We start from the raw sequence: 26,473 nt of genomic DNA on the forward strand, positions 1-26,473 counted from the left end.
GGGGGGAGGCAGCACAGTTAGGGAGTTTTAGAAAGTGGCATATGTTGATGTTGGACATTCAGCTGATGCAAAAGGTGAAATAGGTCAAGTCCCAGGAAGAGGTGGACCAAAGCAAGCCATTTTTCTGTCACCCTATGTGTCATCAGGGGAAGGTGGGACAAAATCCTTGGAAACCCATGCGTGGTTCGTTTTAATGAAGGTTAGATCATCCACATTTTGGGTTGACAGACGGGTCCTTTTTTCTGTCAGGATTGATCCAGCTGCACTGAAGACTCTTTCCGATAGCACACTTGCAGCTGGGCAAGCGAGCTCCTGTAAGGCATATTGTGCCAATTCAGGCCAGGTGTCCAGTTTAGCGGCCCAATAGTCAAAGGGGAATGACCTGTGTGGGAGAACATCGATATGGGAGGAAAAGTAGTTTGTAACCATAGTTGACAACTGCTGTCTCCTGTCACTTTCCATCGATGCAGTATTACCAGTTGTGTGAGCGGTACTTGAAAAATCAGTCCACAACATTGTCATGAAACCCCTGTCTCCAACGCCACTTCTGCTGTGTGCACCACGAACACCTCTGCCAAGCTGACCCCGGCCCGTACGGCTCGTGTGAGAACCATCACCGCTGCTGTGTGCTGGGAATGCCTCAAGCAACCGATTTACCAGAGTTGCTTGTTTATTAGCCAATATTAGGTCAAGGTTCTCCTGTGGCATGATGTTTTGTAATTTGCCTTTATAGCGTGGATCCAGGATGCTGGCCAACCAGTAGTCGTCATCGTTCATCATTTTGGCAATGCGGGGGTCCCTTTTTAGGATCTGCAAGGCATAATCTGACATGTGGGCCAATGTTCCCGGTGTCAATGATGCACTGCGAGTGCTGGTTGGAGGAGCACTTTCTGGCAAATCCACATCCCTCCAGTCACGCACAAACCCTGTACCAGACCTTGCCACGCCAACATTTTCACTTGCCCCACGAGATGCATCCTCCTCCCCTAAGTAATCATCCCCATCATCATCCTCCTCCTCCTCCTCTTCCTCCACCTCGTCCAGGAGAGGTCCCTGAGCAGACAATGGCTGAATGTCATCAAGGATTCCCTCCTCCTCATCAACATTGGCTGCAGAAGCCTGCTCCTTAAGGTGCGTCAAAGTTTGCATGAGCAGACGCATAAGTGGGATGCTCATGCTTAGGATGGCGTTGTCTGCGCTTACCAGCCGTGTGCATTCCTCAAAACACTGAAGGACTTTACAGAGGTCTTTCAGCTTCAACCACTGCACACCTGTCAACTCCATGTCTGCTCTCAAAGTGCCTGGCCGTGTATCCTCCCACAAATGCATTATGGCCTGCCTCTGCTCGCACAGCCGCTCCACCATGTGCAGGGTGGAGTTCCACCTTGTTGCAATGTCGATAATGAGGCGGTGGTTGGGAAGATGGAGCAATCGCTGCAGCTTCTGCATACAAATGGAGTGTACAGGCGACTGGCGGATGTGCGCGCACAGTCTTCGCACCTTCTGGAGCAGGGCTGTTAACTCCGGATAATTTTTGAGGAAGCACTGCACCACCAGGTTCAAGGTGTGAGCCAAGCAAGGTATGTGGCTGAGTTTTGAAAGGGCTATGGCTGCCACAAAATTACGGCCGTTATCACTAACTACCTTGCCTGCCTCAAGATGTACACTGCCCAGCCATGACTCAGTTTGTCGCTGAAAGTACTCGGCCAGCACCTCGGCGGTGTGTCTGTCGCCCAAACACATCTGCAACACAGCCTGCTGACGCTTTCCACTAGCTGCTCGATAGGGGGACACCTCGTGTGCAACAGTGGCAGCTGCAGATGGAGTGCTCGTACGACTGCGCTCTGTGGACGAGCTTTCGCTTCTGGAGGAGGAGGAGGAGGAGGAGGGTCGAACGCCTACAGCCAACTGTTTCCTATACCGTGGGCTAGGCAGCACTGTCCCACCACCGCTGTCCCCTGTGGACCCTGCATCCACCACATTAACCCAGTGCGCAGTGATGGACACGTAACGGCCCTGGCCATGCCGACTGGACCATGCATCAGTTGTGAGGTGCACCTTTCCGCTCACTGACTGCTTGAGTGCATGGACAATGCGGTCTTTCACATGATGGTGGAGGGCTGGGATGGCTTTGTGAGAGAAGAAGTGGCGACTGGGTAGGTCATAGCGTGGTACTGCATAGGCCATGAGTTCGCGGAAAGCTGTGCTTTCCACCAACCGAAAGGGCATCATCTCAAACGAGATTAGTTTGGCAATGTGGGTGTTCAAACCCAGTGTACGCGGATGAGAGACTGAGTACTTTCTTGACCTACTCATAGTGTCTGGGAGGGTGAGCTGGACTTGAGAGCTGCATATGGTGGAAGTAGCGGTGGACAGGGCGGACTGAGAGAGGGTTGATGATGGTGATGGAGTTGGTGTTCTTTCTGATGGCCTAGAATCAGTCTTTCGTTGATATAACAGTGGGATTCCCTGACTGCTGTGGCCTTGCAACGACACCTCAACATTTGCTGCTGTGCTAACCGGTGGGCTTACAGTGGGGGAAACAATGTAGCGTTGCTGACTACCTTCGTTGTGATCAGTTGCACATGTGGCACTTGAGGTTTGGTGTTGTGTCCATGCTTGCAAGTGCATGCTGGTTAAATGTCTAAGCATGCAACTGGTATTCAAATTTTTCAGATTTTTCCCTCGGCTAAAGGTCTTTGCGCACTTCTTACAGATAACCTTGGCCTGATCATGAGGATTTTGGTCAAAAAAGTGCCACACTGCACTCTTCCTACTTTGGCAGACATTTTGCGGCATAGCACGCTGTGATCTTTTGACCCTCTGGACAAGCTGTCCAGCAACTCCTTTGATGTTTGGAACCTGTCTTTGGAGTGCTCCGGGCCTGCCAGATAACAGCTGTTGCGATGTCAATGTCTGCTGTGGATGCTCCTCATCTGAGCTATTGGAAGCAGCACCCTCTTCCCCCAATGGATGCCAATCTGGGTCATCCATCACCTCCTCTTCAATGTCATGTGCACCTTCCTCTGTGTCACCGTGTATGGTGGTATAGTGTGCGGGAAGGGGCACCTGAGTCTCCTCAGGGTCAGAATCTGGCTCTGTACACTGCGAGGACAATGTAGTGCTCTGAGTGAATGTACCAGCAGAATCATCCATCAGCGGCTGTGCATCAGTGCACTCCATGTCAGATTCATCTTGGCCTGGGTAATTCACCATTTCACTTGTTAATCCAGGCATGGTATGTGAAAACAGCTCCATGGAGTAATCAGTAGTATGGCCTGCATCATCCTTCAATCTTGGTTGGGGTGAAGGACACAAGGAAAGGTGTGGTTCATGAACATGAGCCTCCAATGACGACTCAGTGCTTTTACTTTTTACAACTGAAGAAGAGGAGGCGATAGAGCTGGAGGCTGAGTCAGCAATGTAAGACAAAACTTTTTCCTGATGCTCTGGCTTTAAAAGCGGTTTGCCAACTCCTAGAAAACTAAGCCTTCGAAGCCTTATGGAGCCAGACGATGACGCAGGCTCAACACCTCCTGCATTCGGTCCTATTTTGCTCTTGCCACTACCATCAGATCCACCACCAACACCATCATTACCAGCTGCCAACCCCTGCCCAATTCCACGGCCTCTTCCACCAGCCTTCCTCATTTTTGGTAGAAATGTAGACAAAATCCAACAAACTATATAGTAATGTAAAACAAGGTACAAGGTGTCTATAGGACAGGGGAGATTTTGAATTTCTGCTCACACTAGTGGACACTGGACACTTTTGGATTGTGTGAGGCCCACTGAATATCTGAGTGCTATGTCACAGGCTCGATGGCACAGCTGTGACCAAAGTGACTAGAGGATAAGTGAGATTTTGAATTTCTGCAGACACTTGTGGACACTGGACACTTTTGGATTGTGTGAGGCCCACTGAATATCACAGCGCTATGTCACAGGCAGAAATTGGCTAGTGTATCACAAACTACAAGGTGTATGTAGAATTGGGCAGAGTAGGAATCTCCCTAGAGTGCAGGTCTGTAAGAACGGAACATGTCCTCGACTTATTCTCACAGAGTGATACAGATAGCTTCACTGTGGCTGTGATAACAGCCGTTACACGGTACTGTGTGAGGAGCGTACACCGCTGTATGGTGTGAAAAAATGCACGCTCAGTACCTCAGCAGGACAAAAAAAAAAATTGTGATTGCTTTTAAAAAAGCAGTTTGCAGAGCAGTGGGTAAACAGCAATGCAGCTGTCAGGAAGCCTTAGAAGGCAGTCCAACAACCAACACCACTGATACACCACAATATAGCCTCCCCTTGCACTGCACACACAGTGACTGGTGTGTTGTACAGGCACAATTGCTAGCAGCAGAAGCAGTTTTTTTTTCTTCTTCCCTGCCTAACACTCTCCCTACAGAATCAGCAGCAACCTCTCCCTATGCCAAGATCGGCATAAGTAAGATGGCGGTCGGCGTGCACGCCCTTTTATACCCCCTGTGCCGCCCACCAAAGCAAGCCAATCACTTGCATGCCCTTCTGAAAGATGGTGGTGACCCGTGCCTATGTCATCACGTTGCCCACAGTGTCCGTGGATCCTGATTGGCTGAAAGAGCGCAAAACAAACTTTTGAAACGCGACTTTGGCGCGTAAGTCGCCGACCTCGTGGCCGACCTCATCCTAGGGTCGGGTTTCGTTTCATGAAACCCGACTTTGCCAAAAGTCGGGGACTTTTGAAATTTTTCGACCCGTTTCGCTCAACTCTAGTCAGGACGTAGCCAATGAGTCATACACAGAGATAGCTGCAAGGTACAAGAGGGGCGAGCAGAGAGTAGTCAGATCACAGGCAATGAGTCATACACAGTATATCTCAGTACAGAATCAACAGGCAAACTCACAACGGGAAACAGAACCGGTTCAGAACCATATAAACAAGCTATAACAATGAACAGGCACAGGCACAGCGAGGTCAGCACACTCGGCCAAAGGCAAAAGTATAACTGGCAGGGATTGGTGTTTCCCAGGGGCTTAAGAAGCTCTCCCAGAACCAGAAAGAGGCCACAATCATTAACCCCAGGTGTGCAGGTCAAAACCTGCACTGAGCTCCAGACATTAACCCCTGAAGTGCAGCTCAAAAACCTGCACTGGGATCATGACAGTACCCCCCTCTCAACGGGGGGCTTCTGGACCCCCAGGCTTCCCCGGGTTCTTGGCATGGAAAGCCCGAACGAGTCGATCTGCATGTACAGAGCGAGCAGGGACCAATGAGTGCTCCTCTGGTCCATATCCCTTCCAGTGGACCAGGTACTGCATAGAGCAGCGCACCCGCCGAGAGTCCACAATATGCCCAACCTCATACTCCAAGTGACCCTCCACCAGCACTGGAGGAACAGGCTCGGAGTCCTCTTTGACAGACCCTACGGATTTCAACAGATTTATGGAACACATTGGATATTTTTAAGGAGGCGGGGAGACGCAACCTATATGCCACTGGGTTGACTATCTCCATAATCTCGTACGGACCAATGAACTTTGGTCCCAACTTAGCTGATGGTACCTTTAAGTTGATGTTACCGTGTGGAAGGCCAAACCTTCTCTCCCACCTGAAACATGTCTCCCGAGGCTCTCTTTGTCAGCAAAATATTTGTACCTCCCCTGGGCCCGAGAGATATTACGCTGCACTTCAGCCCAGAGGTTTTTTTAACCGTTGAACGGACCCCTCGACAACCGGAATCCACCCGTGAAAACTCCCCAAAATGCGGATTAAACCCCTAGTTGATGAGGAATGGGGACATGTTGGTGGACTGACTCACCTGGTTGTTAAAAGCGAATTCCGCCAACGGTAACGCATCACACCAATCCTCCTGTCTGGCGGAGGTCAGACACCTGAGAATTTGTTCCAGGGTTTGATTGGTGCGATCTGTCTGACCATTACTCTCCGGGTGATATGCCGACGGGAAGGAGAGCGAGATGCCCAATTTCATACAAAACGCCCTCCAAAATTTGGCCACAAACTGCACACCTCTGTCAGACACAACATTCAGGGGTACCCCATGCAATCGGACCACATGCTGCACAAACAACCTTGATAATGTTTCTGCTGAGGGTAATGCTGCCAAGGGAATGAAAGGGGCCTGTTTAGAAAACCAATCCACCACCACCCAGATCACAGTATTGTCCCTGGAAGGTGGAAGGCCGGTAATAAAATCCATGGAAAGATGAGTCCATGGCCTATCAGGAACCGGTAAAGGTAGGAGTTCCCCAGCCGACCGGTTATGCGAGCTTTTGGAACGGGCACACACGCCACAAGCAGAAACAAATTCCTTGACATGGAACCTTAATGAAGGCCACCAAAAACCCCTGGCTACTGCCTCTAGTGGCCGTGATACCTGGATGTGCACTCAGCCTAGACTCATGAAACTCCTGCAGAAGTCTAGGCCGCAATGAATCTGGAACAAACAGTTTATCCCCTGGCCTGGTTGCCAGAGCTAGGGCCTGAGCCCTAAGAATTTCTTGTTCCAACTCAGTTGAGACCCCAGCCACTACCACCCCTGGGGGAAGAATGGAGGGTGGCGGGTCAGAGGGAGACACTGGGTCAAAACTTCTGGACAAGGCATCCGATTTAACATTTTTGGACCCGGGTCAAAAAGTAATGGAGAACTGAAAATCGTGAAAAAAAAAAAAAAAAAAAAAAAAAAGTGACCAACGGGCTTGTCTAGGAGTAAGCCTCTTAGCAGATTCAAGGTATGCCAAATTTTTGTGATCCGTGAAAACCGTGATAGGGTGAGCCGCCCCTTCCAAAAAGTGCCTCCATTCCTCAAACGCCAGCTTGACCGCAAGAAGTTCTCTATTGCCTACATCATAGTTTCTCTCAGCTGAAGAGAACTTCTTGGAGAAGAAGGCACAGGGTCTGAGATTGGTAAGGGTGGCCGGACCCTGGGACAGCACAGCCCCCACCCCCACTTCAGAAGCATCCACCTCCACAATGAATAGTTTGGACGGGTCTGGTTGTACCAACACCGGGGCAGACATGAAACATTTCTTAATCGCTGAGAAGGACTCCTTAGCGAGTACAGACCAATTTTTTACATCAGCCCCCTTCTGGGTAAGAGCCGTGAGTGGTTTAACCACTTGTGAGAAACCTTTAATGAATCTCCGATAATAGTTCGCAAATCCTAAGAAGCGCTGGAGCCCCTTGAGATCTCGAGGCTGAACCCAGTGAGCGATTGCCAGCACCTTCTTAGGATCCATACGAAACCCCTCACAGGACACAATCAACTGCAAAAATGTACATTTTTCCAATTTAGCGAACAGTTGGTTCTCCCTGAGTCTCTGGAGATCTGTCTGTAGATGTTGCAAGTGAGATTGGCTGTCCGGGGAATACACCAAAATGTCATCCAAATAAATAACAAAATGGCCTATCAGGTCAGAAAGCACAACATTGATTAAATTATGGAAAATAGCAGGTGCATTAGTTAACCCAAACGGCATTACCAGGTTCTCAAAGAGTCCTACTGATGTGAGGAACGCAGTTTTCCACTCGTCCCCTTCCCAACCCCTTATCAGATTGTAGGCCCCCCGAAGATCTAACTTGGAGAACCATTGGGCCCCAGCTAACTGGTTACATAAGTCTGGGATGAGGGGAAGCAGGTAAGTGTTCCTAACAGTTATCTTGTTCAGTTCCTGAAAGTCGAGGTACAGCCGCAAACCACCATCTTTCTTCTTCACAAAGAATCCTGCTGCCACAGGTGTCACAGAAGGCCAGATATGCCCTTTGCGGAGACTCTCAGCTATGTACTCCTTCATGGCTTGGTGCTCAGGCCTAGACAAATTGAACAATCGAGCCTTAGGTAACTTGGCTCTGGGTACTAAATCAATGGCACAATCGTAGGGTCTATGTGGTGGCAGCGCCTCAGCCTCACTGTCGGAAAAAACGTCTTCGAAATCCTTCAGGTACTCCGGAATACCTTCCAGACCGAGATGACACAGATACAGATTTAACAGCGTTAAGAAGATGTCCCAGGTTACAACATTTATCCTTACATCCCCATTGAGTGATCTCCCCTGTAACCCAATCAATGGTAGGATTATGGCATTGAAGCCAAGGCATCCCCAGTACCAGTCCTGCAGGCAAGTTATCTAGCACAAGACAACTTAGTTTTTCCACATGAGTGGAACCCACTTTTAGAGAAAAGAGTTCAGACCTGCAACAGATACCGTCCTGGGTGAGAGGAGACGAGTCAATTGCCACAAGTTTAACAGGATCCTGAAGCCTGACTCTCCCTATCTTATTAAGAGTCATAACTTTGGTATCAATCACGTTCACAGCAGAACCAGTCAACAAAAGCAGTAGTCTGAACCGGACCATTACCAAGTTCCAGTTCCACCTGCAGCACCATTTTTGCACGTGAGGAAAGTTGTACCTGAAGGTCTGGGTAGCCTCCTCGACTACTACCCAGACCTAGTAGTTTCCCACCATCTTGGAGGATGACAGACAGGAGGGGCAGTCCTTCTTCCAGTGTCCAGATTCCCCACAAGAGAAGCACAACTGCTTCTCCCGGCGGCGTCCTCTTTCCTTTTCCTCACAGGTGACAGCGCTCACCTCCACAGCCACAGGAAGAGTCCGGGTCTCATCTCCACTGAAGAATAAAGGTGTTTCCTGTTGCATAACGCCTCTAGCCCGCAGTCTGCGATCCATGCGAACCGCTTGGGTCATGGCATCCTCCAGGGAGTCAGGTGGAGATGGGAGTGCCAAAGCATCCTTCAGACGTTCACACAGGCCTCTACGGAACAGCCCCCGAAGGGCGGCATCACTCCAGGAAATCTCAGCTGCCCAACATCTGAATTCAGTACAGAACCATTCGGCCGAGTGCTCCCCCTGACAGACACATCACCTTATCCTCAGCCAAACGCACTCCATCAGGCTCATCATAAATAAGCCATAAGGCAAAAAAAAAAAAAAAAAAAAAAAAAAATGCATCCACAGACACTCTCTCAGGGGCAAAAGAGGAAAGCGAAAACACCCAGGCTTGTGGGGACCCCCTAAGCAGGGACATAACCACCCCCACCCTCTGTTTCTCATCCCCAGAGGAGCAGGGTCTCAAAGATAAGAGCTTACAGCCCTCCTTAAATGCTCTGAAATTATATCTTTGTTACCAGAAAACGTATCTGGCAATTTAACCGGGGATTCGGGTGGGACTAAAATGACATCACTATTCCCCACCTGCTGGAAGCCTGCGGAAAGTACCCCCTGAACTGAGTCCTCAACCCGCTGTTGGGACTGGGCCAGAGCTTGGTGTTCCCAACTAAGCTTCTGATAAAGCACATATTGGGTCCATGCTGCAGAAGTGGGGAAAAAAAAAAAAAAACAACAAAAAAAACGCAAGCCAGTTATAATGTCAGAAACACCGCACTGAACTTGCTCACTGAGCCAGTGCGCGTGTCCTGAGTAAAGCGAACTGTGCTCAAAGATATCTGTGGAGCGGGCAGCAGCCGAGTAGATGCGTACTTCAGAGCCGCAGGACCTGAAGCATGTGACTGCTAGGGCGTGGCCTAAACTCCAGAGAGCTAGGAGCTGCAAGAGAACTCCTAGCAGGGTAACTACGAGACAAAGTTACAAAGGGGTATAGACAGGGAGGATAGTCAGGACGTAGCCAATGAGTCATACACAGAGATAGCTGCAAGGTACCAGAGGGACGAGCAGAGAGTAGTCAGATCACAGGCAATGAGTCATACACAGAGTATATCTCAGTACAGAATCAACAGGCAAACTCACAACGGGAAACAGAACCGGTTCAGAACCATATAAACAAGCTATAACAACGAAGAGGCACACCGAGGTCAGCACACTCGGCCAAAGGCAAAAGTATAACTGACAGGGATTGGAGCTTCCCAGGGGTTTAAGAAGCTCTCCCAGAACCAGAAAGAGGCCACAATCATTAACCCCAGGTGTGCAGGTCAAAACCTGCACTGAGCTCCAGACATTAACCCCTGACGTGCAGCTCAAAAACCTGCACTGCGATCATGACAACAGCACCATGGAGAGTACCAAAAGCACCTCCCCTAGGGTGGGACTACCGCCTGGAGAACCTGTCTCCCAAATGCAGCTTGCTCACTAGCCATCACATCAAGCTTATAGTGCTTGCAGAAAGTATTAAGTTTGGCCCAAGTTGCTGCTGTGCAGATCTGATCAACCGAGCCGCCCGCCCGTTCTGCACATGAGGCCGATATTGCCCTGGAAGAGTGGGCCCTCAGTGTATCCGGCGGGTTTGCGCCTTCCACCTGATAGGCGTCGGCGATTACTGACATAATCCATCTAGCGATAGTTGCCTTAGAGGCTTTTTCCCCCCTATTTTTACCCCAAAAAAGGACGAATAGATTTGGGTCAATAAGCCAACTGTTTGTGACTTCTAAATAATTAATAACCACGCGTCTCACATCCAGGGAGTGAAGACGCTGCTCTCTCATTCTGTGGATTGTCACACTATCTCCTGGTTTATATTTTGCTGGGAGGCTACCTTTGGGATAAATGCTGGGTCTAATCTCAGAACTATACAGTCTTCTCTGATCTGGAGATATGGGTCTCTAGTGGATAGGGCCTGGATCTCTCCAATTCTTTTGGCTGTGGTAATGGCTACGAGGAAGGCCGTTCTGCAGGTGAGAGTTGAGATAGGCATCTCCTTACCGGGAATGCCAGAATCCCTACATAAGAACCTGAGTACCAGGCCAAGGTCCCAAGGCGGGGTGAGCTGTCTAATCGTGGGGCGAAGCCTCTGCGTGGCCCTTACAAATCTTATTACCCAGGGATGAGATGCTAACAGGTAATCAGGATATGAGCTTAAGGCCGAAATTTGAACTTTTAAAGTGATAGGCTTAAGACCTCTATCAAACCCTGCCTGTAAGAAGTTTAAAATACTAGGGAGGTCTGGGGTACCCCCCACAAGATCAGACCTGCCACCGTCCAGACAAAGCCTCTTCCAGATCTTCCGGATGTAACCGGCTTCCTGCTGGCCTGTAGAGTAGATATGACCTGGTCTGATAAGCCCTTTGCCTTCAAGATGTTCCTTTCAGGTTCCAAGCCGAGAGATGAAGTCTTGCTGGATGAGGTCTTTCCATGGAGGTAGCTCGACCGGGTTTCCCACTGCCATGGCTCCCAGTGGGGAAAACCAACTTCTCTTCGGTCAGTATGGAACCACCACTATTACTTTTGTGCGGTCCTCGCGGATCTTCCTTAACACTGTCGGTATGAGAGCCAGTGGTGGGAATGCGTAGGGGTTCTTTCCAAGTCTGGCTCAGGGCGTCCACCCTTTCCGGGTGGTCTGCCGGGTTCAAGGAATAAAATCTGGAGACCTTTGCATTTCTTTGATTTGCGAACAGGTCTATACTGGGGGTTCCCCAACGTTGACACAGCTGATGAAAAATTTCTCAGTTCAATTCCCATTCCGACGGGTAGACCTGTTGTCTGCTTAGGTAGTCTTCCACCACGTTCAGGGAGCGCTCTAGATGGACTGCAGTTACAGAGAGCACTGTTCTTTCTGCCCAAGAGAATATTTTTCCCGCTAAGGCCTGGAGGGGTTGGTGCCTGGGTCCTCCCTGGTGTTTCAGGAATGACACTGCTGTTGTGTTGTCGGATAACACCCGGACGTGTCGATTCTTTATGATTGGATGGATCCGCAATAGAGCTTCCCAGACCGCGTAGAGCTCCCTGTAGTTGGAGGATCTGTTTCTGAACTCTGCCGGCCATCTCCCCTTCTATGTGGGCTCCCCATCCCCACGTACTGGCGTCTGTGGCGAGTACCACGTATGGAGAGGTTGTCCATAAAACACAGACCTGGAGATTTCTGGCCCGTGTCCACCACCGTAGTGACTTTTTCGCTGGCCCTGACAGCGTTATGGGTCCGTCGAGTGAAGTCTGCCTCCTGTTCAATACCACGAGGATCTGCTTTTGTAATGGTCTCGAGTGGGACTGGGCCCATCTGACACACGGGATGCAGGCCATCATAAGGCCAGGACCTCCATTGCTTCTCGTATGGAAGAGTGATGCTTTAAGAGGTCCCTGGCTCTGTCCTGAATTATCTTCAGCCTGCGCTCTGCTAGCAGGGAAATCCTCTTGTGAATCCAAAAGTAGACCAAGGAAGACCTTCCTGCGTTCAGGTATAAGGTCTGATTTTTGCCAGTTGATTTTCCAGCCGAGGAACGCCATTAGAGATGTTGTTCGGTTTCTGTTTCGGATGAGCGCTTCTTCTGATGCTGCCACCAGGAGGAAGTAGTCTAGGTACGGGATGATTATGATACCCTGACTCCTCAGGAAGGCCACTACCTCCGCAACCAACTTTGTGAAGATTCGGGGGGCCGAGGCCAGGCCGAATGGAAGGCATTGGAACTGGAAGTGGCAGGTCCGGGTTGGAAATTTCACTGCGAATCTTAGTAAACTCTGGGATGAGGGGTGGATAGGGACCTGATAGTACGCACTCTTCAGGTCAAGAGTGCACATGACCGCATCTGTCTATTAACTGTATTGCGGACCGGATAGATTCCATCCGGAAGCTTTTGTAACTGACTCAGGTATTTAGAGGCTTTAAATTTATAATAGTCCGAGCCTCGCCAGACAGCTTCGCGATGGAGAACAGGGAGGAGTAGTGTCCTCTTCCCCTTTCTGTCAGAGGAACTGGCACTATAACCTCTGACGTAATCATGTCATGTATGTCCGCCCACATTGGTGAGTAGGGATAGTATATCTGTTGGGGGGGGGGGGGAAATAGAGCTCTATCCTGTAGCCCTCCGTGATGGTTCTGAGGCCCCACTGATTCTGGGTAACCCGGGACCAGTTTGCCGCAAAATGGCAAAGTCTTCCCACAATACCTATGGCATCATTGCCTCCTAGATCTGGAGGTTGACGGAAAAAGAGCCCTTGCTTCTCCCACCTTGGCCATGGGGACTTCTGTACGAGCCCCTACTAGACCTAACCTGGGTCCTAGGATCTGTTTGTCTCCTATAGAAGGGAAGGGAACAGAGTTTTGCTTTAGAGGCGTTGTCTCCTGACCATGATTTAAGCCAGACGGCTCTTCAGGCAACATTAGAGAGTGAGCTATTTCTGGCTGCAAATCTTACCGATTCGGCCGACGTATCTGACAGGAACGCTGTAGCCGACTTCATGAGGGGAAGTGAAGCTAGTATCTCAGACCTAGGGGTCTTGTTGGTAAGGTGATCCTCCAACTGCCCCAACCACAAAAACATAGATCTGGCCACCGAGGTGGCTGCTATGTTAGCCCTGATAAGGGCCCCCCCGAGGTCTCCCAAGTTCTTTTTAATAGAACGTCCTCCTTCCTGTCCATCGGATCCCGGAGACTAGATGAGTCTTCGAATGGTATGGCGGTTTTCTTGGTGACCTTGGCCACCGGAATGTCAATTTTCAGAACCTCCTCCCACGACCGTGTTTCCTCCGGGTCAAATGGCAGTCGACCTTTGAAGTCCCAGGATAGCACCAGACGTCTTCCGCGTCCTTCCACTCCTCGCAGATCATTGTCTTTATATATTCGCATACGGGAAACACTGTCTGGGTTCGAGACACGAGACCTCCAAACATTAGGTCCTGCCTGGATTGTGGTTTAGGAACTTCCTCCATCTGCATAGTGTTCCTCACCACCTGGACTAAATCGTCCGTGTCCTCAAGTCTGAACAGGTATTTCCTGCCCTGATGCTGCTTGTCCGCCAGGATCTCCCCTTCCTCCTCTGGATCTGAGTCCTGAAAGTCAGACCTCTCCTCGGAGCTTTGCTCGTCCGCCTCCCACCTGGGACGCTTCCGGCTTGGCGGGGGGGAAAAAAAAAAAAAAAAAAAAAAAAAAAAATCGCTGCTCGAGACTGCCTCTGGAGGCCCGGACCTCCTCACGAATCAGGGATCTCATCTCGGCTAGGAGGGACGGCTGCTCTTCACCTATCACCCTTGACGTGCAGTGCCCGCAGAGGGTTTTAGCATAGGTGTCTGGCAGCTTTACCCTGCATACCAGGCATTTGACCGTTTTAGACGCGGCTTTTGCCGGGTCCTTGACCACTGTCGGGGTGGTCGCTGGGGTTCCATTATCCTGGTGATAGAGGGTTGGGTAATCAGGCTATTACATTGGCCGCAGAGGGTGGCATGGGGAGGGAGTTCAGCGCCAGGCGCATTTACCCCTCCGATCGTCTGCGCTGCGTCCATCTTTCCTGCGCTTCCAGAGAGATGCCAGGCTTCTGGAGCGCGCGCAGACATTTCAAAGCCAGCGCGTGACGTCACCGGAAGTGACGCGCGCTCTCTGCGATAGGCCAGGAATCTCCTCTGGCCACTTCCTCCTACGCGCCCCACCTCCTGATGTCAGCGCCCGACCAGCCGTCTGCGGGGGACCAGCCTTCGCCACCCTGGCGGCCCAGCCTTTGCCACACCGGCGGCCAAACATGGAGCCGAGAGCCTCCCGCCAGGAGGAGCCGCTCCTCCAGGAGCGACGTCCTGCTCCTTGGCTTTGGGGCAGAGGGACTCCCCACCGGGAAGTTTCGGCCCTGGGAGTCTTCGCAGGGGGAAGGCTTGGACCGGCCGCACGATCCCCCTGAGTACGATTGCTGTGCTCCTCTCACGTGTCCCTGCATGCAGGGACAGGAAAAACACTGAGGGAGATGGGTTGGGGTGGAACCTTTTAACCTCTCGTGTGCTTTTCCTGTCCCTGTAAGGAGGAGGAGGACGTCCTCCATGGTGCTGTCAGGGGGACGTCCTGGAAAACTATTTTACAATAAAAAGCGACTTTTAGCATGTGACAGCTGCCAAACATAAAAACCCGCTATAAATAGTAAATCAACCCCCCCCCCCCCCCCCCCGTTTATCACCCCCGTAATTAGGGAAAAATAATAAAATTAAAAAACAATGTATTTAGTTCCATTTTCCCTTTAGGGCTAGGGTGGGAGTTAGAATTGGGGGGGGGGGGGGGGTTTCCACTGTTTGGGCAGATCAGGGGCTCTCCAAACACAATATGGCGTCTGATCTCAATTCCAGACAATTCTGCATTGAAAAAGTCAAACGGTGATCCTTCCCTTCCAAGCTCTGCCATGCGCCCAAACAGTGCTTAACCCCAACATAAGGGGTATCAGCCTACTCAGGACAAATTATACAACTTTTGGGGTCCAATTTCTCCTGTTACCCTTGGGAAAATAAAAAAATTGGGGGCAAAAATATCATTTTTGTGGAAAAAAATGTTTTTATTTTTATGGCTCTATGTTATAAACTTCTGTGAAGCACTTGGGGGTTCAAAGTGCTCAACACACATCTAAATAAGTTCCTTGGGGGGGGGGGGGGGTCTAGTTTCCAAAATGGGGTCACTTGTGGGGGGTTTCCACAGTTTTGGCTCATCAGGGGCTCTCAAAAAGCAACATGACACCCGCAGATCATTCCATCATGTCTGCATTCCAAAACGTCACTACTTCCCTTCCGAGCCCCGACGTGTGCCCATACAGTAGTTTTTTCCCCACATATGGGATATCCGCGAACTACGGACAAATTGGACAACAACTTTTGGGGTCCAACAATTTCTCTTCTTACCCTTGGGAAAAAAAAATTGGGGACTAAAAGGTCATGTTTGTGGAAAAAAAAAAAAAAATATGATTTTTTTATTTTCACGCCTGGGCGTTATAAACTTCTGTGAAGCCCTTGGGGGTTCAAAGTGCTCATCACACATCTAGATAAAGTTCATTTGGGGTCTAGTTTCCAAAATAGTGTCATTTGTGGGGGGGGGGGGGGGGTTCCACTGTTTGGCACATCAGGGGCTTTCCAAACGCTCAATTCCAACCAAAAAAGTCAAATGGCGCTGCTTCCCTTCCGAGTTCTGCCATGCGCCCAAATAGTGGTTTACCCCCACATGTGGGGTATCAGCATACTAAGGACAAATTGCAAAATAACTTTTGGGGTCCTGTTACCATTGGGAAAATAAAAATTGGGGGTGAAAAGATCATTTTTGTTGAAAAAATATTTTTTTAATTGTATGGCTGTACGTTATAAACTTCTGTGAAGCCCTTGGGGGTTCAAAGTGCTCACCACATATCTAGATAACTTCCTTGGGGGGGTGGTCTAGTTTCCAAAATAGGGTCACTTGTGGGGGGGTTTCCACTGTTTAGGCACATCAGGAGCTCTCCAAACGTGACATGGCGTCCGATCTCAATTCCAGTCAATTTTGCAGTGAAAAAGTCAAACAGCGCTCCTTCCCTTCTGAGCTCTGCCATGCACCCAAACAGTGTCTCGCCCCCCCCCCCCCCCAACATATCAGGTATCAGTGTACTCAGGAAAAATTGCACAATAACTTTTCCAGTCCCAATTTCTCCTGTTACCCTTGGTAAAATAAAAAAATTGAACCTTAAGTAATTTTTTTTGTGAAAAAAAAGGTAAATGTTCATTTTTTTTTTAAACAGTCAAAAAATTCCTGTGAAGCACCTGAAGGGTTAATAAACTTCTTGAATGTGGTTTTGAGCACGTTAAGGGGTGCAGTTTTTAGAATGGTGTCACTTTTGGGTATTTTCTATCATATAGACCCCTCAAAGTGACTTCAAATGTGATATGGTCCCTAAAAATAAGATGGTGCTGTAAATAATGAGAAATCGCTGGTCAACTTTTAACCCTTATAACTTCCTAACAAAAAAATTGTGCTGATGTAAAGTAAACATGTGGGAAATGTTATTTATTAAGTTTTTTTGTGTGCCGTATCTCTGATTTAAGAACATAAAAATTTAAAGTTGGAAAATTTTCACCAAATTTCCTTTTTTTTTTTTTCCACAAATAAACGCAAGTTACATGAATGAAAATTTTACCACTAACAAGAAGTGCAATAGGTCACAAGAAAACAATGTCAGAATCACCGGGATCCATGGAAGCGTTCCAGAGTTATTACCTCATAAATGGACAGTGGTCAGGAATGTAAAGATTGGCCCGGTCATGAACGTGCAAACCACCCTTGTGGGTAAAGGGGTTAAGAAAAAAAAAAAAAAAAAAAAACACCACCCAACAACACTCAAGGCTGCAGATATTATTACACTGCCATCTAGTGGCAAAGAAAGGAATAGTATCCTCATTTTCAGAACAATTCTTAGTATTCAATTCCTCGCAGAAGTTCCTTATATGTGCATTGAGGGGAATGTCAAGCGCTGGTAATGCTATATATAAAAAAGGGTTAGAAAAGGGTTAATTCAAAGTGCAAGAGGTGTCCCTACACATGGTCCATCGGTACTGGATTGGCGGTATGTCGTCTTAAAAGCCCATGTGTTTTTGATAGGAGGGTTGCACAACTTTGCACTTTGAATTAACCCTTTTACATATGCACTTTATTGATTTTTTCAGCATAATTAATAAATAGTGCTTGACGTTCCCCTCAATACACATATAAGGAACTTCTGTGAGGAATTGGGATAGTAAGAATTGTTCTGAAAATTGTTGAGAGGATACCATTAAAATTAAATGCAGCCTTAGGGTATGTGCACACCTTGCGGATTCGCTGCGGAAAGTTTCACCACAATAAACCATATATCGTCATTCCACAAAATAAAATGATTTTTGTTTCCAAATATTAGAGAAACATTTATAAACACTATTGTCATGATGTAGAAGTTATAAGAAGTTTACGTTACATATACACTTTTTTCAAGTTGAACTTGAGAAATAAAAATCCCAAAACCATAATTGTATCATTCCATATGACAGAAGCTCCTGCGTTTGGGCAATACTCGGCACATAGACTAGATCCAGGTGACCTGTGCACTCACCCCTCATAGCTCCGTGTTGCCCCCTGAGCTGCTGCGACTCCTCCTCATATGCTTCTTTAATCAATGCTAATTAGCCCCACACCTGTCATTCTTAATGAGACTTTTTTCTGTATTGTCTAATTTTCTCATTTATTATGCGCCCACTTTTTTTTTAAGTCACTTTCCTTTTTTGTCTTGGTGTACTAGTTGCCATGTTTTGGGCACACCCGGTTCACACATTGAGTTTTTGCAGCTTTTTTATGCAAATTTTCAGCTGCGTTTTACAGTACCAGCAAAAGCTACAAGATTTCAGAAATCTCACGAGCGCACATTGTTTTTTTCTTTACTGACTGATTTGGAAAATTGCAGGGTGTTACTTCTTTTGACGTTTTTTTCATCCATAGAAATAAATGTAAAAACACAGGGATCAGGTTTTGCTGCGCTTTTTGGTGCAAAAACTTTAAGGAAGTTGCATCATGATTTTTTTCGCGAGGCACTAAACTTCATCAGCATGCACAAGAGACAAAAAAACTGCGGCAAAAAACGCAGCAAAACCTCCTTTTTTTAAGGCCTGTTTCACACTTCCGTTTTTTCAAATCCGTCAAAATCCGTTGTTTTCCGTAAAAAAACGGATCCGCCATTTTTTGCAGGATCCGTTTTTTTGTCCCATAGACTTCCATTACGGTTACCGCGGATCCGTCAAAAAAACGGATCCGTTTTTAAAAAAACGGATCCGTTTGCATCAGTTTCCGTCAAAAAAACGGAAACGGATCCGTTTGGCGGACACAAAAACGGAAGTGTGAAACAGGCCTAAGCAGATTCTTTGCTACCAAGAGAGCAGGTTTTGCCTGCAGAAAAAAAAAAAACCTCAACATGTGAACATAGCCTTAGGATAGTTCCCACACCAAGCTTTTTGTTCCATTTTTGATGTTGCAGATTTTCGGCACCATTTCTGCACCCAGTTAGAAATGTAGGTTACTTGCTTTTGCTTTTTTTTTTTCCCGAAAATATGCAGGGTAAAAATTTGCAAAATTTGCTCCAAAATTTTGTCGTTCTCAGAAATACACAATGGTGGGACTGGAGAGAAACTGCTCCAAATTTTGCCACTTTTTAAAAAGTTGCACATGATGAATCAGCCGAAAAAATCTGGACTGTGCCCAGAAAGCGGAAAAAAGAAACCAAAAAAACAGACGAGTACAAATAAAATAGAATAGTGAATTGCGTGCAAACAAAAATGATGGAGCACAACTCACAAAAGTAGACCGGTACAAAGGCAATGATAACTTGATGTGATTTTTTTTTAACTGTAGCTGGTTAGGATATGTTTACACAGATTTTTTTTTTGAGGGGTGTAAAAAATCAGATGTGATTTTCAAAAGGTTCTGGAAATGTGGCTTTTTTTTTTTACTTTTTTTTTGGGGGGGGAGGGAGGTAGTTATGAGAGGCTCTTGAGGATGGTTTTGAAGCTGATCCTCTCTAAAATCCACATAAAAAAACTCTTAAAATACATTTTGTACACTCATATACACTTCCTATTCATTTTCTGTAAACTCCATTGAGATGAACAAATCTGCTAGTTGTCTACATATATCCTGACTGACGCAATTTTGGACAATAATGGGGGAAAAAAAAACAATAAGACAAATAAAACTTAAGTTGTAAATTATAATACTCAATTGCAAAAAAAAATGAAAAAAAGATCGTTTTTGTTGTTCTTTTTCACTGTACATAGTTATTTCCTTCTTGGCCTGCAGGGGTCACTGCTGTTTGAGATGTCAGCCCGCAGGAACCTCTGTGAAACAGAACAGCAGAAAAATAAGGCTACACACATCATATTTCAAGGCGGAAAAATCAAAAATAAAACAAAAAACACATATTTCATGACTTTTTTTTAGTAGACAGATGCTAAACTCATATATATGTGTATATATAAAGTGTACACATAAAGTGACTGCAAACTTGTACCCCAAGCAGCGTGGAGAACCTGTTTAAAGAGGATCTATCACTAGTATGACCACGTGAAACTGACCACATCATGGACTAATGGCTAAAGAGCAGAGTAAAATGTCTTTTATTTCTTTATTTCTCTTCTCCATTGCAGAGATATTTTCTTATAAAGTTTAGATTCTAATTTCCCTTTCAACAAGGGGTGTTACCAGAGAGTGTTCCCTGGAGGCGTGTACTACTTCCCCTGTATGATATTGACGAATCATAAGCAGGATACGTCAGGCGGGAGGGAAAAAGAACACTCCCCCCAAGCAATGTCAGACCCTGCTGTGCATGTAGGAGGCATCAAATGACCCACCAGCCTACTCTCCTCACTGACAAATAGAGATGAGAGCAAACCCGTGTTTAATTACAACCACCACTGTGAGTCATCACAAATGCCGCTGTTCTCCGGAATCCAGAGTTGTTTTTCTCTCGTCTCTGCTCCTCTCTGTTCCTGAGATATGGTCCACTCTTCCCTGTATGAAAATCTATTTTTTTTAGTCAATTGGGTGTGGTCTTCAGAAATAGTCTTATGGAGAAGAGCTGTAGACCACGCCTAGTTGGTAACAAGACTTACAGGGAAGAGGAGGCTGTATCTCAGGAATGGAAAGGAGCACAAACAAATGAAAAACATCACCGGATTCGGGAGAAGAGCGGCATTTACACCAAGCTGTTTTCTAATTAATGAGTTTTTCTGTCTTTTTAGCAACATTTTTATAACTGGTCATAGATCATTTTTTAATACAATATTTTGTGGATATTTTTGAATCAAAACACCCTGCAGTTAGGTGTTTGCTATGAGACAAGAGGGAACTAAAAACCAATAACCGCAGCGTTTATTTCACATTTCTTGTGTTTGATTTCTATTTTTTTTTTTTTGCCATTTTTTTCTCATAGACTTCCATTGTTTGTTTGTTTTTTTCCATCAGTGTTAATGCGAATTGTATTTTTTGGGCGAAGGTCTTTTTTTAGGGGTTTTGGACAGGACAAATCACGCAATCCTTTTAGGCCTCTTTCACACATCAGTTTTTTGCCTTCAGGCGCGATCCGGCTTTTTTTTGTAAAACCGGATCCGGCAAAATGCAATGCCGGATCCAGTTTTTCCCCATTGACTTGCATTGGCGCCGGATCGCGCCGGATGGCATTGCGTTTCATCCGTTTTTTGCCGGATCCAGCAACTTGTCTCATTCCGGCGTCTGGAACAAACGGCTACTGTAAAGTCTTTTTGTCTCCGGCGAAAAAGCCGGAAGCGCCGGATCCGGCGCTTCCAGCTTTTTGCTACAATGAAAGTCTATGGGCGCCGGAATGCGCCGGATCCAGAAAAAGACGGATCCAGCCACCGGATCCGGTTTTTTAAGTCTGCGCATGCTCAGATCCAATTGGCCAGCCCCCAGGAACAGATATAACCTGCTAGACGGATCCAGCAAAAAAACGGATCCGTTTCTACAGTTCTCCAAAATTTATGCCGGATCCGTTTTTTCTAAAAATAGCCGGATCCTGCCTGACGGCAAAAAACTGATGTGTGAAAGTAGCCTTAGGCTAGTTTCACATTTGTGGATGTCAGAGCTGCGGAGGGCTGCATAGTTCCTCCGTGAAGCTCCGCCCACTGCCGCACCTCCTCCGTTCAGCTCCGCCTATGTCTGCATGTGGCCTGCGTACCTATCTTTAACATTGGGTTCACAGGCCATGCAGATGTATGCGGTTTTGACGCTGTGGCGACTGCAACGAAATGCAACATGTTGTGTTCGATGCAGGTCGCCGCAGTTTCAAAACAATGCATGCTGACGCATCCGCATACATCTGCACGGCCTGTGTACTCAATGTTAACCCCTTAGCGACAGAGCCAGTTTGCAGCTTAATGACCAGGCCAATTTTTACAATTCTGACCACTGCCCCTTTATGAGGTTATAACTCTGGAACGCTTTAATGGATCCCGCTGATTCTGAGACTGTTTTTTTGTGACATATTGTACTTCATGTTAGTGGTAAAATTTATTCGATAAGTCTTGTGTTTATTTATGAAAAAAACAGAAATATGGCAAAAATTTTGAAAATTTTGCAATTTTTATGCCCTTAAATCAGAGAGATGTGTCACACAAATTTCTTAATAAATAACATTTCCCACATGTCTACTTTACATCACCACAATTTTGGAAGCAAATTTTTTTTTTTGTTAGGAAGTTATAAGGGTTAAAAGTTGACCAGCGATTTCTCATTTTTACAACAAAATTTACAAAACCATTTTTTTTAGGGACCACATTATATTGGTCATCATCAAAGAACTGAGGCGAGCTTCCAGGGCTGCTGAGCGCAGATGGAAAAGATCCCACTCCAACGAGCACTTCATCGCATTCAAACAGTCTCTCACTACTTTCAAGACCACACTCGCCACAGCTAAACAAACCTATTTCTCATCGCTCATATCCTCCCTGTCTCACAACCCTAAACAGTTATTCAACACCTTCAATTCTCTCCTCCGTCCCCCAGCACCTCCTCCCTCCCCACTCATCTCAGCTGAAGACTTTGCCTCATTTTTCAAGCAGAAGATTGATAACATCAGAGAGAGTTTTGGTCAACAACCCCCAGAGCCCCTCCTCCCGACTTCCCAGCCCTCCACTTTCAAAACCAACTTCTCCACCATTACAGAAGATCGACTCTCCACTCTACTCTCAAGATCACATCTCACCACTTGTGCACTTGACCCGATCCCTTCCCACTTCATCCCAAACCTCACCACAGTCTTCATCCCAACCCTAACCTATCTCTTCAACCTATCACTAACAACTGGTGTTTTCCCCTCAAGCTTTAAACATGCCTCAATCACACCTATCCTCAAAAAGCCCTCTCTTGACCCATCCTGTGTATCTAGCTATCGCCCTATATCACTTCTCCCTATGCCTCCAAGCTACTGGAACAACACGTCTACCTTGAACTGTCCTCCCATCTCTCTTCTTGCTCCCTCTTCGACCGCTTACAATCTGGCTTCCGGTCACACCACTCCACCGAAACTGCCCTTACTAAGGTCACCAATGACCTCTTAACCGCCAAGAGCAAGCGACACTACTCTGTCCTCCTCCTCCTGGACCTGTCGGCTGCCTTTGACACAGTGGACCATTCCCTACTATTACAGACCCTCTCATCCCTTGGCATCACAGACTTGGCCTTGTCCTGGATCTCATCATACCTAACAGACCGGACTTTCAGCATCTCCCACTCACACACCACCTCCTCACCTCACCCCCTATCTGTCGGAGTCCCACAAGGTTCAGTCCTAGGACCCCTGCTCTTCTCCATTTACACCTTTGGCCTGGGACAGCTTATAGAATCTCATGGCTTTCAGTATCATCTCTATGCTGATGACACACAGATCTACATCTCTGGACCAGATATCACCTCCCTGCTAACCAGAATCCCTCAATGTCTGTCCACTATTTCATCCTTCTTCTCTACCAGATTTCTGAAACTTAACATGGACAAAACAGAATTCATCATCTTTCCCCCCATCTCACGTGCCCCCCACAACGAACCTATCCATTACAGTAAATGGCTGCCCACTCTCCCCAGTCCCACAAGCTCGCTGCCTCGGGGTAATCCTTGATGCTGATCTCTACTTCAAACCACATATCCAAGCCCTTTTCAATTCCTGCCGACTTCAACTCAAAAATATTTCACGAATCCGTTCATTCCACAACCAAGAATCTGCAAAAACCCTAGTCCATGTCCTCATTATCTCTCGCCTTGACTACTGCAACCTCCTGCTCAGTGGCCTCCCCTCGAACACTCTCGCACCCCTCCAATCTATTCTAAACTCCTCTGCCCGACTAATACACATGTCCCCCCGCTATTCCCCGCTTCTCCCCTCTGTCAATCCCTTCACTGGCTCCCCATTGCCCAGAGACTCCAGTACAAAACCCTAACCATGACATACAAAGCCATCCACAACCTGTCTCCTCCATACATCTGTGACCTTGTCTCCCGGTACTTTCCTGCACGCAACCTCCGATCCTCACAAGATCTCCTTCTCTACTCCCCTCTTATCTCCTCTTCCCACAATCGCATACAAGATTTCTCTCGCGCATCACCCCTACTCTGGAACTCTCTACCTCAACATATCAGACTCTCACCTACCATCGAAACCTTCAAAAAGAGCCTGAAGACCCACCTCTTCCGACAAGCCTATAACCTGCAGTAACCACCGATCGACCAAACCGCTGCATGACCAGCTCTACCCTCGCCTACTGTATTTTCACCCATCCCTTGTAGATTGTGAGCCTTCGCGGGCAGGGTCCTCTCTGCTCCTGTACCAGTTATGACTTGTATTGTTCAACATTATTGTACTTGTTTTTATTTATACCCCTCCCTACATGTAAATCGCCATGGAATAAATGGCGCTATAACAATAAATAATAATAATATTTAAAGTCATTTTGAGGGGTGTACAAAAAAAATAGCCAAAAGTGGCATCATTCTAAAATCTAGACCCCTCAAGGTGCTCAAAACCACATTCAAGAAGTTTATTAACCCTTTAAGTGCTTCACAGGAACTAAAGCAATGTGGAAGGAAAAAATTAACATTTAACTTTTTTTTGCAAAAAATTTATTCAGAACCAATTTTTTTATTTTCACAAGTGTTTAAAGAGAAAATCAACCACAAAATTTGTTGTACAATTTCTCCTGAATACGCCGATACCCCATATGTGGGGGTAAATCACTTTTTCAGCACACGGCAGAGCTTGCAAGGGAAGGAGCGCCGTTTGACTTTTTCAACGCAGAATTGGCTGGAATTCAGATCGGATGCCATGTTGCGTTCGGAGAGCCCTTAATGTGCCTAAACAATGGAAACCTCCAACAAGTGACCCCATTTTGGAAACTAGACCCATTAAGGAACGTATCTAGATGTGTGGTGAGCACTTTGAACCTTCAAGTGCTTCACAGAAGTTTATAACGTAGAGCCGTGAAAATAAGAAATCCATTTTTTTTTTCCACAAAAATGATCTTTTCGCCCCCAAATTTTTATTTTTACAAGGGTAACAGGAGAAATCATACCCGCACAGTTATTGTGCGATTTGTCCTGAGTACGCTGATACCCCTTATGTGGGGGGGAACCACTGTTTGGGCGCATGGCAGAGCTTGGAAGGGAAGGAGTGCCATTTTGGAATGCAGACTTTGATGGAATGGTCTGCGGGCATTATGTTGCGTTTGCAGAGCCCCTGATGGGCCTAAACAGTGGAAACCTCCAACAAGTGACCCCATTTTGGAAACTAGACCCATTAAGGAACTTATATAGATGTGTGGTGAGCACTTTGAACCTTCAAGTGCTTCACAGAAGTTTATAACGTAGAGCCGTGAAAATAAAAAATCAATTTTTTTCCACAAAAATGATCTTTTCGCCCCCAAATTTTTATTTTTACAAGGGTAACAGGAGAAATTATACCCCCACAGTTGTTGTGCGATTTGTCCTGAGAATGCCGATACCCCATATGTGGGGGAGAACCACTGTTTGGGCGCATGGGAGAGCTCGTAAGGGATGGAGTGCCATTTTGGAATGCAGACTTTGATGGAATGGTCTGCGGGCATCATGTTGCGTTTGCAGAGCCCCTGATGGGCCTAAACAGTGGAAATCGCGCCTTTTTTTTTTGCGGTCGCCGTTATAGGGTTAATAACGGCGATCGCAAAAGCGGGGTCGGTAAAAACCGACCGATTCTTGTTCTCTGGGGTATCGGCTACCCCCGGCAGCCGAGACCCCAGAGAAAATCCGACACTGGGGGGCGCTATTCACTTTCTCCACAGCGCCGTGAATTAGCGGCGCTGTGGTTTTAGTACAGTTAAATACCGCCGTTAAAACGCGTATCGGCGGTCGCAAAGGGGTTAAAGATAGGTACCTAGAGCGCCCCGTGGGGCCTGGGGGTACTCGGTACCGGGCCCGTTGACTTCAATGGGGGACGGTGTCACGGCGGCGGTGACCTGGTCCGTGGCCCAGAGGCGTCCAGTAATAAAATAGGGGAAAGTTGTGTGGTATTTCTGTGGTAAAAGTGAAGATAAAGTTTATAGATGGTTAATTACGTGACGCCACCTGTGGTATTCTGGTCAGAGGTGACCAGCGCTGCGGTGTTGTTCCCCTGAGACTGTTGGTGTGTCGCAGCTGAGGTGACAATGGCTCTCCACAGGTAGAGCATTAGTCCCAGGGCAAAGATGTTAAATTAATAGTCAAAATGGCTGTGAACGTTGTGGTGCAGAGAAATGAGAGAAGGACACAGAGAGGTGCAGTTTCTTTACCTTTTACTGGCAACTGGTTGCAATCCGGAGTACCACATACAGGTGACGGAATGAGTCCGGCTCGCCTGGAGGCATTCAGGGGCTCCACCTTGCCAGGTGGGGATTTAGGACCTTCCTTTCTGCGCTTTGTGTGTGTGTCTCCGCTGTTTATAACTATGCTGCGACCCTCAATTGCGTGATGATTTCACTAACCTGTACGGCTGTCAGCGTGAGCCTATTCCACGAGTACCGTCCTTTTCACCGTCGGCCCTGGGCTCCTTATCTGCTGTTGTGCCCTCAGGTGTTCAAATCATCACGCAATTGAGGGTCGCAGCATAGTTATAAACTGCTGAGACCCAGAGTATCCTCAGACCCGATGATTGGGTCAGCCACAGCTGCGATATTTGGTGGTTTGACCTGCTCTGACTCCCATCCTCCTACCACGGTCAAAGACAGATCCTGGAGCTGGCTACTCAGCTCTGCATAGATGGTTTT

At 47.3% G+C, this 26,473-nt stretch overlaps 1 protein-coding gene and 1 long non-coding RNA gene across 2 annotated transcripts in view; one reads left to right on the forward strand and one right to left on the reverse strand.

The window, feature by feature from the left end:
- Positions 1-26,473, forward strand: part of LOC141085408 (uncharacterized) — a 79,738-nt gene that overhangs the window by 43,599 nt on the left and 9,666 nt on the right. The window lies entirely within an intron of this gene.
- The window catches only part of LOC141085405 (uncharacterized), a 40,337-nt gene that overhangs the window by 13,681 nt on the left and 183 nt on the right, over positions 1-26,473 (reverse strand). The gene's annotated exons all lie outside the window — the stretch shown is intronic.

Source organism: Dendrobates tinctorius, unplaced genomic scaffold (genome assembly GCF_039654945.1).
Source record: "Dendrobates tinctorius isolate UK_male_01 unplaced genomic scaffold, ASM3965494v1 ptg000028l, whole genome shotgun sequence".
Classification (NCBI taxonomy): Eukaryota; Metazoa; Chordata; class Amphibia; order Anura; family Dendrobatidae; genus Dendrobates; species Dendrobates tinctorius.